Genomic DNA, 19000 nt, shown 5'->3' with positions numbered 1-19000 from the left:
GCATGAATTTTTATTTATTTATTTATTTATTTGTTTGTTTATGCATGCACTGGGTACAGTCAGAAGCGCGGGAGGGTGAGAGAATTCACCAGAGCCAGAGCAGGGAGCAGAGCAGGCAGAAGGACCGAAGTACACTGCTGAGGGGAGCAGCGGGCGGTAGGAGAGGTCTGCGTGCCATGTGGGACCCTCCTGCGGTGGCTGGGGAGCAGCCGGGGATCGAACCGGCGCCGCAGAGGCCGCAGAGGCTTCGCAACCCAGTGCTCAACCGCTGCGCCACCGGGGAGGCCCTGACACTTGGGTTCTTTCTACCTTTTGACTATTGTGACTAGAGCTGCTATGAACATTCATGCACAGGTATTTGAGCATGTTTTTAAGTTCCTTTGAGTATACTGTGTCATGTGGTGCTTCATAACTTAGCTTATTAGGAACCTCTAATATCCCTTTTATGTTACAGATGTTGTATAAAACATAAAGATGCTATTACCTATATTTCAATTAAATACCTCCCTTTCTCTCTCTTCTAGATCTGATAGGTCAGCAGGCCTTCTAATTTCTGTCTTCAAAATCCTTTAGTTCACTTTCCACTGAAACCATCAGACTCTTAGTATATCTTAACTAACCAATTACTAGTTGTGTGACTTTTTTCACTTGATTTTTTGTTTTGGCCCTTGAAGTTCCCTTATTTACTTGAAAACTAGGGCTCCACGGAGCACAGCGCCATGATGCTGTCCACAGCCTTTGCAGCACAAGTTCCATCCCCGGCCAGGGGCAGCCCTCTCCTGACTCTCCAGCTGCTCCCTTCAGCAGTGTACTTCAGTCTATCTGCCTGTTCTGTTGCCTGCTCTGTCTCTGGTGAATCCTCTCACTTCCTGCACCTCCGGCCTGTACCCCAGTTCTTGTAATCATAAGTAAATAAATATTTAAAAAATAAAAAGGAAAGGAAAGAAAACTGAGCTGTGTATTTAAAAGGATGTTGCTATGTTTTGTTCTGAGACTCATGAAGTTTTGTTTGGGGGATGCTTTTCAGGTTATCTGGCCCACCCTATTGCCAGAAATAAGTTCATTTTATAGTCTTCCTCTCCTCTTTTTCCCCTTGTCTCTCATACAAAACTGCTCTAGGACTAGAATTGGGCTTAATTCATCTTTATATTCTTAGGATTTGGGACATAGTGGCTATATAATATCTGTTTAATTAATAAATTCTATCTAGATGTTTATTTAGAGAACTTGTTCATTTTAAAAATAACAAACAAATGGCTGCAGTTCTTAAATAGTAATCTATATCAGTGCCAGCTGCTGAGTGAAGTTTGTGCATATGGGAACATTTCCCAGTGGCCATATTAGATTTCCATGGATAAATCCCTTTGTGCTCAGATAACAGACATTAATGTATCCTGATCCCAGGATGCGGGTTACACATGCTGCTTCCTACATTGTGTCCCATGGTCACAATCTATTAGCAAAATTATAAATGATTCCCATGTGAATGATAGTCTCTGAGTTCTATGCTCAAGGAAGTATTCTTAGAGTTGCTGTCAATTATTCATTAGAGACACAACAACAATGAAAATAATGTTTAATACTTATAGTTCTTTTTAAAAATTTTATTGAGATCTAGCACATACTATCCAATTCACCTATTAAAATACAATTCAATGACTTTTAGTATATTCACTGAGTTGTGCAAATATCAATATAGTCAATTTTAGAACATTTTATTACCTCAGAAAGACAACTTGTGACCACTTTTAGTTAATTTCCAATCTTCTGTCAGTCTGGCAACCTCTAATCTACTTTCTGTCTCTATGTATTTGTGTATTCTAGACATTTCACATAAAAGAGGTCTTGTAATATATGGCCTTTTGTGTCTGACTTTTATAGTATTTGTAAGATTCATCCATGTTGAGTACGTGTCAGAACACCATTTTTTTATAACTCAATAATACTCCATTATATGGTTATCCCTCATTTTGTTTATTCATTACTTAATAGCTATTTAAATTGTTTCTACTTTTGACTATTGTGAATAATGCTTCCATGAACATTGTGTTCATGGCTTTCTGTGGATGTATGTTTTCTTTTCTTGTGAGTATATACCTAGAAATAGAATTACTGGGTCATATGGTACCTCTGATGTTTAACCTTTTGAGGAACTGTCAGCCTGTTTTTCCATTGTTGTTTTAACATAAAGTAGTTATATCTACTCATTCACCTTTAAAATACCTTAGATAAATATTTAGAAGAATTGATCTCCCCATTTTAGAAATGAGAAAATCAGGGAACAGTAAATTGGTGATGTATGCCCAACACAGCTAATAAGAGGAGAATCTTTTGTAGCCATATTTTTTTGAATGTCTCAGCTGCCATCTGTATCCACCAACAAATATAAGGCTGCAAATATATGACTGAATAGCAATGCATTCAAACATATTTAGAAGTATAGTTCTCATAATTTAATGTGATTTTAGTTGTGTTAATAGAAACATCCAAATAGATATTTGGAGTAAGGGGGGATATAATCCTTCTATCCTTAGCACTTAACTACTCCATAACTAAAATGTTATTTTCCAGCAGGGATGACATACTTAAAGACAGACACTGTCAAAATGTGGTTTATTCATCAAAGAGCTGCCAATGAAAGGATGAAACACTGTGACATAAAAATAAAGACAAATGAATGGTTAGCCTGTAGAAGAGAAGACTTAGGGGAATGTGATAGCTCCTCAGGATGTTAGAAGATCTGACATATGTATTCTGTAGAAAAAGGCTTAGATATGTGCTTTCTTGCTCCAGAGAAAAGAACCAGGAAGTTGAAAGGAGAGAGATTTATTTCAATGTTTACATCTGAATTCATATCAGAATAATTTCTGACAGTTGGAGTTTGTTGAAAATGAATTGGGCTACCTTGGGACTTCACAAAATGCTCCGTCAATAATAGTTATCCAAGCAGGAGCAAGACGAATGCTAACAGGGAATTCTGCACTAGTGGGAGAGTGTGTTGGCGGGTTAGGCATCTGTGGTTTTATTAGATGATTTTTGAGGTCCATTTCAACCAAATTTATTTCTATTTTTTTAATCAATGAAGTATTTTTTTTTAAAGATTTATGCATATAAGAACTGGGGCACAGGCCAGAGGTGCGGGGGATGGAAGTGAGAGGATTCACCAGAGACAGAGTGGGGAACAAAACAGACAGATTGACTGAAATACACTAGCTGAGAGGAGCAGCTGGTGAGACAGGAGAGGTCTGCTGTGCCATGTGGGTAGCTCCCTGGCCAGATGGGATCGAACTAGTGTTGCAGAGGCTGCGTATAGCTTCATAGTGCTGTGCTTAACTCCTTGCACCACCAGGGAGCCCCCCAAATCCATTTCTTTGAAGTCTAGAGACAGCAAGGGTGGAAGAAGTCAACTACAACCTGCAAAAAACAGTTGGTATATATAATATAAACATGGGTATATTATAATCCCCTTGAAATTTAGTAGCTAAATCATAAAATTTTAGAGCAGTGAGGTACCTCATTAATCACTTTATCCTATGACCTCTGATTTTATACACATGGGTTACTCAGGTACAGAGGTTATTCACCTTTCCCCAGGTCAAATATGCTGTTACTGGCAATCAGGTTTAGAATCTATATTGTTTTAAATCAAATAGAAGAATTAGTCATTTTAATAACTCAGGGAAAATGCAAATAATTTGCTGAATAGTAATACTGACAGATCCAAGACCACATTATAACCAGATTCTTAATGTATTATTATTGAAAGTAGGTATGTTTAGGATGTCTTTCTAACCTTTTTAGGACAAGACCAAAGTATATGAATAACAGGCTTTATCATAAAACTTACCCTGGTGCTGCTGTCAGAGAAAGGATATTGAACTGAATAAACCATTGATTTGATATACACTATTGCCTTTTAAACTGTGTTTCCTCTTTGCCTTTATCATTGTTTTTGAATGTTCTATTTTCACAGTGTGATCTCATTGATCTTGTTTTATTCCAGGGGCACCTTTATCTCAGTGTCTTGAATGTTTAACACAAATGGCAAATGTATTAAACAACAAAATATTCAAGACTTCTAACATCAATAACAGTAAAAACAGTAAAGCACTCAAAAACAATGAAATAAAAGCAGTGGGGAAAAAATCCTGGATTTTTGTTGAAGCGCTGCTAGGAGCATATCAGCCAGTGAACAGTCATATAGGTCTGTGGAGGTGAGGTGGTCATGATGGACACGCTAGACTGTAGATGGATAGCAATTCTGACCCCAAACTTAGGCACATAACAGGAAAATATTAAATAATTAGTAACCAATGTAAAACTGGCATGAGACATGAAATTTAATCTTGATCATTGTTTTGAATATTTAAAGAGGAGTTTATCAGATAAATTTTCTTCTTTAGAATGGACACTGTTTGGAGGTGTAGGGGAGACATCTAGATTTTGCTTCTGCTCTTCTCTGTGGATTTGCAGATCCTAATCCCCATAGCATCCTGAGGAGAATATTAGGATAATTTTCCCGTTTCCAGTTCTCTGTTTACTGTTTTGTTATCACATGAAATATTCTGTGTTATTTATATACATCAACTGAGGCTCAAAGGTAAAAGAAGGGCACTCTATCTTGTCTTTTAAAGCATATAATCAGAAAGTGTTTTAAGGCATATAATCAGAAAGTGTTTGAGAAGCTTGTCATGAAATATGAGCCCTTCCAGTGAGTCACTGACATTAAAGTATCTTCAGCCACAGAATCCTGTGAAATTTAGTTTCATAATTGCATCACACTCCTTGGGTACCATTGTTGGAGTTAGAATTCACTGGGGGAAACACTAACTTAATTGCCAAACTTTATCTCTGCTTCCTTCAGCACACCTGCAAAGTGCTTATCATAATGGGAATTATACTTGTTCCAAGGAGAGCCTATCCTTGTGAATTAACCAATTAGCCAGTGTTCCCTATCTTATCTTTCATTCCCAAGCCTAGGAGTTTTTCTTCTCTGAGTACTGACACTTATTTGTGAGCTCATAAATTGAAATGTGTGTATTCCTTTGCTTGATATCTCATCACTACATAATATAACCTTCAGGTATGCTTTCAGTAGTTGATTATATATGTCTGTGTATAGCAAAAAAAAAAAAAAATCTGCAGGCAGGATGTAGAAACTGATTTTTTTAAAAGATTATTTTATACAAGAACCGGGGTACAGGCCAGATGCACGGGAGAGTGAGAGGATTCACCAGAGACAGAGCAGGGAACAGAACAGGCAGACCGACGAAATACACTGCTGAGGGGAGCAGCGGGCGTGACAGGAGAGGTCTGCTGCGCAATGTTGGACCCTCGCTGACTGGCCGGGATGGAACCAGCACTGCAGGCTGCAGACAGCTTCCTAGCGCAGCACTCAACCACCTGTGCCACCAGGGGAAGCCCAAAACTGATTTTCTTTTAAAGAAAACTTAAATTTCTAACATTACAATGTTTCCTGGCACCTGTAACAGTGTCTTCAGCAGAAATAAAGGAACACTAGAAATGAGATTTGTACAAAACATATTTCTGAAAAGTCAGCCCATTTGACTATTAACTATGGATAAAATTACCAGAGAGAAAATACTTGTCCCTCCAGAGAGAACTGATTGTCACATTGCAAGAGTCCTGGCTGACCTAGTATAGTTCAGTGTGTAGGTTCAAGGGATCTTTTTGCCAGAAAACATGTATTTGAAGGAGATTTGTTGCAATCTTGAAATTCATTTTGCTTTCTCTGTTGTGATGTGGGCTGGTAGAGAAAGGGAGTTCTTCACTGTTTTAGAGTTAACAAGAGCAAGGAAATACATTGCATGGAACTGGTCAGTCTTAAAAATCACCCTTTATGAAAATAAGTTATTATCCCAAAGTACCAAGAAATTAAAGAACTCATGGGAAAAGCAGCTTTCAGAGTAATTTCAAAGGCTATTGCCATTTCTTGGATCATGAAAGGCCTTAGAATATTGGTGTTGACATTTTGGGTTCACTTTCCTTCTTCATTGTCCTCTGAGGCTGTTTTATGCAGCAGATGGGCCAGATTGTGGCACAGCTGACCCATTAATTCTGACTATAATCATTATTAGAAACTTGCATTGGTCGTGCAGCAATTCACATCAGCCATGAAGATGGACAAAATAAATGGACTTTTCAGGGCCTTATAAGCCATTCATTTATGGCACAAAAACACAGACAAAATGTCAGTTCAAAATTAGGAGGAATATAAATCTTTTGAGCATAATTTTTAAACATAATTTTTTTTTTATTAATCCTCTGAGCACCTAGGCACAGAGATCTCAGAGGATCTCAATAAATGTGAAATGTATTATAAGGAAAGAAGTGAACCATAGTTCATTTTTGTATGGGAATGAATATAGCTAGTGACTTTTTCCATGTTTGTTACTACTGGCTTGTTACTGTACTCCATCTAACAGTCTCTTTGGTTCCTGAAACAGACCATGTCAGATTTCTTAAAGGATCATAGTTCTAGGGCCTCCCTGGTGGCACAAGGGGTTAAGTACAGCATTGTGAAGCTATCCACAGCCTCTGCAGCACGAGTCAGATCCCTGGCCAGCCAGGGAGCTACCCACATGGTTCAGCAGACCACTCCTCTCTTGCTGGCTGTTCCCCTCAGCAATGTATTTCAGTCAATCTGCCTGTTCTGTTCCCCACTCTGTCCCTGGTGAATTTTCTCACCCCCACCCCCACGCCTCTGGCATGTACACCAGTTCTTGTATGCATAAATATATAAATCTTAAACAAAAAGAATCACAGTGCTAGTTTGCTCTTTATTGTGTAAAACTGAAACCGTGAACTTCTTGGTAGCACATACTTTCCTACGTTCATAGTTGAGGATTTTAAGCCATCAGTACAGGCAGAAAATTAAAGGAGAGAAAATTCAGAGCGAGCTGCTCAAAACTAATCAGTGGGAAATTATGTAAACTTAATTAACTAGGGCATCAAGGGAAGGACTATGGAGTATAATGAAATATTTTTTAAATGAGGCAAAGCAGTCAAACTAAAACAGGATTAGTTGAAGCGCTTCCAGAAGGTAGGGAGGGTATATCCTCCATGCATAGGGAGCCCTACTTAACGTTGTGCCTTAATTTTGGCTGTAAAACTCTGTGCCGATTCTCAGGGGGGATTGGGTATACAAGGTAAGTCTGGTACTGAGTGAACCCCAAAAAAGGGGAGGGAGAGGGCTAGTTCTGACTTGCACTGATATTCATGTAATAAATGGATTCTGAAATACAAATATTATAGACCAGCAGCAAACCTCTCACTTTCTATTTGCAAATGAGCCAAAAAGTTAAACCAGGATTTAGAAAAACTCTGGAAAATTTAGGTTTAGGTAGACCACACAGAGATTGAGCTGCTCTTTCTAGTGCTCAGATTCAGTTGAATTTTTAATATATTTATTGAACACCTATGCTGTTAGAAGTGATGTCCTAATGCTGCATGGGACAAATAACTGATTAAGGCAATCATCCTATTGCCCTTTAGAGTTTACAATCTGTTACAGAGAGTGAAACAAGTATATAAATAACAAGCATACCAGGTGGTGATACAAAATAATAATCCTATGTCAAAAGACTCCTAAATGTCTGTCTATAATCCTGTCTTCTCCCTAGAGGCCCAGATCTGAATAGTCCATTACCTGTTGGAACTCTCCCATCAACTTTACTTTTAATTTTTAAAATTGTGATAAAATACCTATAAGATGTTTGTCATCTTAACCATTTTTAAATGTACAATTTAGTGGTATTAAATACATTCGTCATGTTATGCAACAACTGTTGCCACTATTCATTTCCATTACTTTCTATCTAATATAATGGAGACTATATCCATTAAACAGTAATTTCCGCTTAATCCCTCCCCCTTGCCCTGGCAACCACTTTTCTACTTTCTCTCTCTATTATTTTGACTATTTTAAGTAACTCACATAAGTGGAATCACACAGTATTTGTCTTTTGGGGATTGGCTTATTTCAGTGAGCATAAGTCCTCAGTGTTTATCCAGGTTGTAGCATATGTCAGAATTTCCTTCCTTTTTAAGGCAGAATAATACTTCATTGTATGTATATACCACATTTTACACACATTTATGTTGATCTCATCAACTTTTTTAATAATTCATTTTTTATTTATATCTTTTACATCATTGTGTATTCCTCATCAACTTTTGAAAAGAGAAATGTAAACTTTCATTTTCTTACTGCAAAGGTAGAGTTAGATACCTTTGTTTCCTCAAAGCTGTCATTTATTTGGGTAGCAAATATAGTATTTAGAACTTTTAGGAATACATGGGAAATTATATTTATTAGATATAAGTAAACAATCCTATATACCTAAGAGCCCTTTATTCAGGGTAAAATACAGTACTGTCACATTTTGAGGATAAAAATTGCATGCATGTGTGAATTATTCATTTAAATATTGGGTTTGGAAATTCAAACAAAATTTTATAAGTTAAGGAGATTTTATTTCATTATGTCTTTATTTATGATCTCAGTGAATGCTATTACAGACTAAATGTGTCTTTCTAAAATTCTTGTGTTGAAGCCTAATTAATTCCCATTGTAATGGGGTAAATAGAGCTTGGGCCTCTGGTGGGTGATGAGGTCATGAGAGTAAATTCTTCATGGATAGTATTATAAAAGACATCCCTTGCCATAGGCATTCGCAGAGTAAAAGATATTATTCTACAAACCAGGAATTGGGCCATCAATATACACCAAGTCATCTGGTGCCATATTTTGGATCTCCTAGCCTCCAAAATTGTGAGAAATAATTTTCTATTGTTTCTAAGCCATTCAGTTCACGTTATTTTGTTGCAGCAGTTTAAATCGGCCAAAGCACATACTTAAATATTTTTTATAATAAATTTTATTTTTATATTCCCCATACAATTGCAAACCCCCCATTCTGACCCAATCCCTCCCCTCCCTCCACCCACCCCACCAAAAGTGTCTCTGGTTCATAGATTTTTGTTGATTTTGATTTTCACTTTCTTATAGTTATTCATTTTCCTGGTCCCTTATTTAAGTTTTCTAGATTCCTGCTATGAGTGAGACCATGCGGTATTTTTCTTTTTCTTTCTGGCTTATTTCGCTGAGCATGATCCCTTCCAGCGCCATCCATGTTGCTGCAAATTGCATGTGTTTATCTTTTTTGAATGCTGAGTAATATTCCATGGTATATATGTACCACATCTTCTTGATCCAGTCATCTATTTTTGGGCATTTGGGCTGTTTCCAAAGCTTAGCTATTGTAAACAGTGCTGCTTAGCTATTGTAAACAGTGCTCTAAACATAGGGGTGCAGGTGTTCTTTGGAATTGATGTTTCTGTGTCCTTTGGGTAAATACCTAGGAGTGGAATTGCTGGATCATATGGAAGCTCTATGTTTAGTAGGTCTAGAAATCTCCACAGAGCTCTCCATAGTGGTTGGACCAGTTTGCACTCCCACCAACAGTGCAGAAGAGTTCCTTTTTCTCCACAACCTCGCCAACATTTGTTGTTGCTAGTTTTTTTAATATGTGCCATTCTCACTGGTGTAAGATGGTATCTTGTGGTAGTTTTGATTTGCATTTCCCTGATGACAAGTGATGTTGAACATTTTTTCATATGCCTGTTGGCCATTTGCATTTCCTCTTCAGAGAAGTTTCTTTTTAGCTCTTCTGCCCATTTTTTGACTGGATTATTTTCTTTGTTGTTGTTGAGTCTCATCAGCTCTTTGCAGATTTTTGTGATCAATCCTTTATCATTAGTGTTGTGTGCAAAAATGTTCTCCCAGTTGGTGGGGTTTCTCTTTGTTTTTGTTATTGTCTCTTTTGCTGTGCAGAAGCTCTTTAATTTGATGTAGTCCCAGCTGTTTATCTTTGCCTTCACTATCACTGCTTTGGGTGATGTGTCTGTAAAGATGTCTTTAATGTGCAAATCACGTAGTGTTTCGCCTATATTTCCTTCTATGTATTTTATGGTTTCAGGTTTTATGTCTAGTTCTTTAATCCATTTTGAGTTGGTTTTTGTGTATGGTGTGAGGTAGTAGTCAAGCTTCATTCTTTTGCATGTAGCGGCCCAGTTTCCCAGCACCATTTATTGAACAGACTTTCTTTGCTCCAATGCATATTCTTTGCTCCTTTGTCAAATATTAGTTGACCATAAATCTGTGGGTTTATTTCTGGATTTTCTATTCGATTCCATTGGTCTGTGTGTCTGTTCTTGTTCCAATACCATGCAGTTTTGATGATTATGGCTTTGTAGTATAGCCTGAAATCTGGGCATGTGATGCCTCCATTCCCTTCTTTTTTTTTCAGGATAGCTTTGGCTATTCGGGGTTTTTGGTGATTCCATATGAATTTCATCAATAATTGTTCTATTTCATTGAAATTTTTATTGGAATAGCATTGAATCGGTATATTGCTTTTGGTAGGATGGCCATTTTAATAATGTTTATTCTTCCAATCCATGAGCAGGGGATGTCTTTCCATTTCTTTGTATCTTCTATTTCTTTTAACAGTGTTTTATAGTTTTCTTTGTAAAGGTCCTTTACCTCTTTTGTTAGATTTATTCCCAAGTATTTGATTTTTTTTGTTTCGATAATAAAGGGGATGGTTTTTTTCATTTCTTCTTCTTCAGATTTATTGTTAGTGTATAGGAAGGCTTCTGACTTTTGCATGTTGATTTTTTATCCTGCCACTTTGCTGAACTGATTGATGAGTTCAATTAGTTTTTCTATAGAGTTTTTGGTGTTCTCTATGTATATTATCATATCATCTGCAAATAGTGATAGTTTGACTTCTTCTTTTCCTATTTGGATTCCTTGTATATCTTTCTCTTGTCTTATTGCTCTGGCTAGGACTTCCAGTATTATATTAAAAAACAGTGGTGAGAGTGGACATCCTTGTCTTGTTCCAGATCTTAATGGAAATGCTTTCAGCTTTTCACCATTGAGAATGATACTGGCTGTTGGCTTGTCGTATATGGCCTTTATGATGTTGAGGTATGTTCCTTGTATCCCAAGAATTTCAAGGGCTTTTATCATGAATGGGTGTTGCACTTTGTTGAAAGCTTTCTCGGCATCTATTGATATTATCATATGGTTTTTATATTTCTTTTTGTTGATGTGTTGGATAACGTTGATTGATTTTCGGATGTTGAACCATCCTTGTGTCCCTGGAATGAGTCCTACTTGGTCGTGGTGAATTACCTTATGGATACACTGTTGGATTCTGATAGCTAAAATTTTATTGAGGATTTTTGCATCAGTGTTCATTAGGGAGATTGGCCTATAGTTTTCTTTTTTTGTGTTGTCCTTGTTCGGTTTTGGTATTAGTGTAATGTTGGCTTCATAGAACGTGTTAGGTATTATACCTTCCTTCTCAATTTTTTGGAAGAGTTTGTGAAGGATAGGCACCAATTCATCTCTGAATGTTTGGTAGAATTCATTTGTAAATCCATCAAGTCCTGGGCTTTTGTTTTTGGGGAGGTTTTTGATTACCATTTCAATTTCGCTAATTGTAATTGGTCTGTTTAGGTGTTCTATTTCTTCTTTATCTAGCTTTGGGTGATTGTAGAGTTGTAGGAATTTGTCCATCTCCTCTAGATTGTCGAACTTGTTTCCATATAACTGTTCATAGTAGTTATTAATTATTCTTTGATTTCTGCTGTGTCTGTTGTGATTTCTCCTCTTTCATTTATTATCCTATTTATTTGTGCTTTCTCCCTTTTTGCCCTTGTGAGCCTGGCTAGGGGTTTATCTATTTTATTTATTTTTTCGAAGAACCACCTCTTGGTTTCATTGATCTTTTGGATTGTTTTTTTAGTTTCGATTTCATTTATTCTGCTTTGGTTTTTATTATTTCTTTTCTTCTACTGGTTTTGGGGTTTTTTTTTGTTCTTTTTCTAGATCTTTGAGCTTCGAGATTAGGTTGTTTCTTTGAGTTCTTTCTTGTTTCTTGATGTGAGCATCTATTGCTATATATTTTCCTCTTATTACTGTTTTTGCTGCATCCCATACATTTAGGAAATTGGTGTCCTCCTTGTCATTCAATTCAAAGAATTTTTTAATTTCTTCTTTTATCTCCTCGTTAGTCCAGTGGACTTCCAGTAGTGTGGGTTTCAATCTCCATGAGGTAGGAGAGTACCTTGCCTTCTTTTTATGGTTTATTTCTAGCTTGATGCCTTCATGGTCAGAAAATGGTTGGTATGATTTCAATCTTGGTGTATCTGTTGATGTTTGTCTTGTGCCCCAGTATATGATCGATCCTAGAGAATGATCCGTGTGCGCTTGAGAAAAATGTATACTCAGATTTTTTTGGGTTTAGTGTTCTATATATGTCTGTTAAGCCCAAGCACTCTAGATTCTTATTTAGAGCTTTAGTGTCTTTACTTCTTTTTGTCTTGTTGATCTATCCATTGTTGATAGTGGTGTGTTGAAGTCTCCCACTACGTATGTGTTTTCTCTGATGTCTGTTTTCAGAGATGCCAATAGTTGTCTGATATATTTTGGTGCTCCTTCGTTTGGTGAATATATGTTAATGAGTGTTATTTCTTCTTGAAGTATTGTCCCCTTGATCATAATGTAATGACCACTGGGGTCTCTTTTTATCTTTTTAAGTTTGAAATCTGTTTTATCTGATATGAGTATAGCTGTTCCTGCCTTCTTTTTTGGTCCATTTGCTTGTAGAATTGTTTTCCATCCTGTAACTTTGAGTCTATTTTTATCTTTTGCAGCTAAATGTGTTTCCTGGAGACAGCAAAAGGTTGGGTTTTGTTTCTTAATCCAGCCTGCAACTCTGTGTCTTTTTATTGAAGAGTTTAGTCCATTTACATTTAGAGTTAGTATTGATATGTTAGCATCTGTATTTGCCATTGTGTTTGCCTTTCCTTTGATTTTATTTATTTATTCTTTTAATAACTTTCTTTGGCCTTCTTTTGTTGTTATTCGTCCCTCTGAGGTTCTGGCTTTAGGACTCCTTGTAGTATTTTTTGGAGTGGGGGTTTAGTCGTAATAAAATTCCAGAGTTTCTGTTTGTCTGGGAAGGTCCTTTTTCTTTCTTCAAAGAGGAAGGAGAGCTTTGCGGGATAGAGTATTCTTGGTTGGCATCTGTTTTCTTGGAGTCTGTTGACTATGTCCCTCCACTCTCTCCTTGCCCATAGTGTTTCTTCAGAGAAGTCTGATGTCAGTCTGATTGGTTTCCCTTTGAATGTTATCTGTTTCTTCCCTCTTGTTAGTTTCATTATTTTTTCCTTGTCTTGGATTCTTGGGAGCTTTACTATTATGTGTCTTGCTGTAGTTTTCCTTTCGTCATGGAAGTTTGGTGTTCTTCTTGCTTCTTGTATATCAATTTTCAGCTCCTTCTTCGCGTTTGGGAAGTTCTCTTCAATTATATCCATGAATATTTTCTCTGTTCCTACATCTCTCTCCTCTACTTCTGGGATTCCTATAACTCTTATATTTCCTTTCCTCATGGAGTCAGATAGTTCCCGAAGTTCTTTCTTCGGTCTTTTTCCTTTGTACTTCTCCTTCCTTTTCTGTTTTAGTTCTTTTTATTTCTGTGTCTTCAAGAGTACTTATTCGTTCTTCCATTTCATCTATTCTGCTTTCATTGCTTTTCCCAGAGTTCTTTAGCGTCTCCATTAATTCTTTGATCTCCTGCATTTCTTTTACTTCCCTCTTTAGGGACTCAATTTCATTCTTCTGGTCATTAATTATTTTCCCCTTATCATTGTTTTCCTTTATGACTTCTGTCAGTTTTTTAATCACAGCAATTTTAAATTCTCTATCTGGAAGGCTCAGAAGTTCTTCCAAGTTACTGTCGTTGCAATCTGGTAGATGGTTTTCTTTTTGCGGTGTGCTTTTTTGCTGAGGAGTTGCTGGGTTGCATGTAGTTTTTCTACTCCCTACTGCCTGTTTTCTAATTTGCCGTATTCCTTGTGACACTGTGTTGCTGGTACTGGCCGGCATCTTGGGCGACCTTCCCAGCTCACCACTGGCTCCTCTGGGGAACTTCTGCTGGGTTCACAAGTCTCCAGCAAAGAAAGGTCCCTGCTGCAAAATGGCGATGCGGGAACGTGCTCCCCTGCACGCCCGGTCTGCCCCAGCGGTGGGTGCTGCTCCCCTCTGGGCTGGAACTGCAGGCTAGAAGGCGCCCGGCATGGGCAAGCCTCCCAGCTTACCTCTGGCTCCTCGGTGAGCCTTCTGCTGGGTTTACACAGTCTCCAGCAAAGAAAGGTCCCTGCTGCAAAATGGCGATGCGGGAACGCGCTCCCCTGCACGCCCGGTCTCTTAAATATTTTTTAATTATGCAAAAACATATACATAACATAAAATTTAGCGCTTGAATCATCTTTAGATATAAAGTTTAGTGCATTAAGTATATTCACGTTCTATTATCACCACTATCCATCTGCAGAACTTTTCATCTCCTGACACTGAAACTCTGTGCCTATGAAGTAATTATTTTCCATTCTATTTTGTCTCTATGAATATGGCCACTTTAGATAACTCATATAAATAGAATGATGCAGCATTTGTCCTTTTGTATCTGGCTCACTTAGTATAATAACTTCAGGGTTCATCCATGTTGTAACATGTATCAATATTCCTTCCTTTTTTGATGCTGAGTAATATTTTATTATAGGTATCAACCATATTTTGCTTATCCATTGATGGGCACTTGGGTTATTTCCACCTTTTGGCTGTTGTAAATAGTGCTGCTATAACTTGGGTATACGAGTATATATACACAAGCAGGATTGCTGGATCATATGGCAATCTGTGTTTAACTTTTGAGATACCCCATACCAAATTCCACAGTGACTGTCCCAATTTACATTTCCACATTAATGTATGAGGGTTCAATTTTGCCAGATTATCACCACTTTTTATTTTAGGATTTTTGAAACACAAAATACACCCTTCCTATAGGTGATGGGGTGTTATCTCATTGTAGTTTCGCTTTGCATTTCCCAAATGATTAGTATCGCTGAACAATTTTTTCATGTGCTTATTGGTCATCTCTTTATTTTCTGTCAAGAAATGCTTACTTAAGTCTTATATCTATTTTTAAACTGGATTGTTTTTTGTTTTTACTGTATTCTGGATATTACTTTTATCAGATACGTTTTGCAAATATTTCCCCCATTATGTGGGTTATCTTTTCAATCTGTTGCTAGTGTTCATTATTTTGCACATTACTGCCCGAATATCAGTTGTTAAAAAGCCTGTCTCTTGCTCATTGAATTGTCTTGGCACCCTTGTTGTAAATTATTTCAACATATATACATGGGTTTATTTCTGTGCTTTCTATTCTATTTCATTGGTCTACATATCTTATTAGAGTGTCACACTCTGATTACCATGGCTTTGTAGTAAGTTTTGAAGTCTGGGAATGTGAAGCCTTCAACTTAGTTCTTTTTCAAGATTGTTTTGGTTATTAATGGTCCCTAGAGATTTATATATGAATTTTAGGTTAGTGATAGGCTTTTACTTGTGATTTTTGAGATATTTTATTAAAAAAACTTTGACATTTTAATACAAAATTTCCATTGAGATAATTCTGTGTCATCTGAGTTTAGAGTAAATGACAGGATCTGATCATTTAAGCTAATACAGATCTATATGGTATTCTTTAAATCCTTGGGGAAAAAAGATTATATGATTTAGAGAGAGTATTTCCTTTCTAAAGAGAAAGGGGAAAAACATTAAAAAAATTAACATAGGTTTTGACTTAAAAAATCTGGTGGGAAAATATTTAGCTTTTTCCCTTAGAGAAGAATTTAAATCTACTCCCAGTTTTCTCAATATCTTACTTTTTGCTTTGCAAATGGATAAACTTGGGGAATTTTCCACAATAGTCTATAGTATATGCAGGTAATATGCAAGCTATGAAAAATTACCTCAATCTTCAGGTACTAATTTTTGTAAATAAAAAAACATTTAGGTAAGTCCTTGTTTTCATAAACTTTATGAAATCTTTCCATATCCATAGCAGATGTTTGAGCATTGTTTTGTTTTTATTCATTTCTTGTTCTCTTTTGTTTGTTTTTCCCTCATTCTTTTGATAATTTTTTAAATGAAATTTTAAAGAATTTTACAACTATTTTTCCTGTCCAATAATAGGCAATATGTGAAGGAATTTTTCTGATTTTCACTCATTTAATTTTCTTCTATTCAAAGGAAAAGTACTCATTAATTTATTAGTGATAGTCATATTTTTAAAAGTTTCTAGATCCCCCCCTTCAGGTATTGTTACTATACCACACCGACCACTAAGACACTCACAGTCCTCCACCACAGTCCACTGAGCTCTCTTCCCACTCTTTTCTCACCCTCCACTCTCTCCCCTCTAGTAACTTCAGATCTGTAGTCAGATTTCTAGGGCTGGGTGTTAGTTTGGATTACCTGAGCCTTTGTTTAATGACACCATCCAGTTCTTGTCTTTCTCCTTCTGACTTATTTCACTTAGCATAATCCCGTCCATCTCCATCCATGTGCAAGAGTTTATCTTTCTTGATAGATACTGAGTAGTACTCCATCATGTATATATATCACCTCTTCTAATCCACTTCTCTGTATTTGGGCACGAAAGTTTTTTTTCCAAAGTTTGACTATTGTAATAGAGCTACATTGAACATAATATATTCATAGTAACATAACATTCCCTCATTGATGTGGCACAATTTGTTTAACCACATTCCTATTGTTATATGATCAGGGATTACTGAAAAGTATTTGTTCAATTGATACAAAGTACACATTAAATGTGGTAAACTGTTAAGACTATTATGTTTTATTTTTTATAATAAATTTTTTAGATTAACATGTTTTTATGAGTCTTTATGTATCTGATTATTTCTTTAAATTAAGTACCTCTAAGTAGAATTACTAAGCAGAGATTATAAGCATTGTAAAATGTTTGGCACATATGTAGCCAAAGTGCCCAGTATGAAAGGTGTCCCAAAAACAGTATTAGCCTTTTAAATTAACAAACTGATACATCAAATGTGGATTTTTCATATTTCTTTTTTAAATTTCTTACAGTTTTTATTATATTTTTAACTGTTAATGCAGTTGAATATTTTCCTCCTATATTTAAGAATATTTTTAAATATTTCTTTTTAGTAGCATTTCCTACTGCATAGTAGTAGACCAAAGTTCCTCAGAAAAAAAAGGAACACTAATTGTGTGTATTTTAACTAGAGAGTAATTTCTTTGATTCAAATTAATGCTAAGCCATGTAGGTGATGGCATTTCTCTCCTAAACTATGTTCAGTTATCCACTGACATAACTACAGCCTCTCCTCCCTGACTTGTAGGTGTCCCCAAGAAAATGTTCCAAAACAGTGAGCAAAAGAAGTGTTTTCTGGGGAAATAATCAGGACAGAGTGTTATGATTTTAGATACCACAACTTTCCCCTATAGCAGTCTATATCCAAGAGCAAATCTGTGCTAGCCATGCAGATGAATGGGCCATTTCTTACAGTATATGTGATGGCCAGAATTGAGATTTCTAATGACAACTGTGGGCCATTATCCAATACCCATTTCTGGACATGTCAGACTGAGAGATGACCATGAAAGGAATTACTTTGCACCCATAGATCTGGAAACCTCTATACTTGTTCATAGAGATTTTTTTATTTTTCTAAGTTTCCCTCTGCCTGTCAGAACTGGTGTTCTCACAAGTTCCTTCTCTTTGTTTTCTTTGATATGTTGGAACCTATGTAAGAGGAAGGTTCTATCTAAAATAAGAGGATAGTGTTCTATATTTATGCCATCAGCTATGTTTGTCATTGAATTTTTTTTTATAAATGTCAAAAAGCAGGTTGGGTCAGAGCTCACTTAAATAAGAAAGGAAATACTTGTTCTTTTATGATGTTTAAATTCTATGTTTGGAAATAGAGGCTTAAGAATCTATATCCTTTATGTCTGTCATAAACTATGACCATTTAAAGATTGAAGGGCATCTAGTTGGAAGCAATTTGTTTGTTCTCCATTAAAATTGATACCACTTTAGAATTTGCAATTTGAGATGCACTTGACTAAGACCTCATTTCCCATTTGATACTTTAAAATTATTGCTTTCCAAGTCAGGGAGATGATGTTTTCTGGGTCTACTTATGATGGCTCTGTATCAAACCAGTAATGTGTAGTAATATTATAAGGCTTTGTGATTTTTCAGAGATTTTTTATGTGGAGGGAAGAAACGAACATGTTCTCTTGTGTACCATTCAGGACCTAAGAATGACCCTTCCCCCTTCAGGATTCACTTGTACTAGGAGCTGGCCTGAACAGAGAAAAGCTGGCTTTTCTAAACAATTCATCATTCTGATACCCCAGGCCTGGTTGTAGCCTATGGCCTATAACCTAGAAGGATCCCAAGATTCCATTTCCTGGTGCTTAGGGTATAAGATCCAGACCTCAGAAATATAGATCTCTAAAAATGTGATGATGGCATAGAAGCTAACATCATTATCAAAAGCAGTCAGGAAGTATTGTGCCCTCTATCAGGAAGTTTTATGTTTCTTATAGCCTCACTATAGTTAAGGAGGAAATCATAAATTAAAACATTACTAACTTCTCTATTAATAAATAAGTAGATCATACATATTGCAACTGGTTGGTACTTGACAGACCATCTCCTTGATTGGACTGTGACCACAGGATTTTCAGCTATCCTGGTAATCCTAAAGCCTAGTAGAAATCCTGCTGCAGGTTAATACACAGTAAATATTAGCAAAATGAATAATCTAGCGACCTAGCTTTGTGATTTTTTTCATTTTTATTCTCTGCCAAAGATCTTTTAAATATTGTCTCACATGCCTCCACACTTTGAAAGATTTATCTTCAACATTGATTAGTAATTCATTTATTACCTTATTTTTTTGACCAAAGTTGGCTATGATTTCTTGTTTACATGAGAATATTATGGTTGATTACTACCATTCAGCACAAAAAAGAGAAAACTAAAATTTTATT

The 19000-nt window shown here is 36.3% G+C and overlaps 1 protein-coding gene across 1 annotated transcript in view; it reads left to right on the top strand.

Moving 5' to 3' along the window:
• Positions 1-19000, top strand: part of TP53BP1 (tumor protein p53 binding protein 1) — a 115370-nt gene that overhangs the window by 21699 nt on the left and 74671 nt on the right. The window lies entirely within an intron of this gene.

Source organism: Talpa occidentalis, unplaced genomic scaffold (genome assembly GCF_014898055.3).
Source record: "Talpa occidentalis isolate TD23 unplaced genomic scaffold, MPIMG_talOcc4v2.1 talOcc4.11, whole genome shotgun sequence".
In the NCBI taxonomy this organism is placed as follows: domain Eukaryota; kingdom Metazoa; phylum Chordata; class Mammalia; order Eulipotyphla; family Talpidae; genus Talpa; species Talpa occidentalis.
Note: the sequence above shows the minus strand (reverse complement) of the source record. Positions and strands in the feature narration are given on the sequence as shown.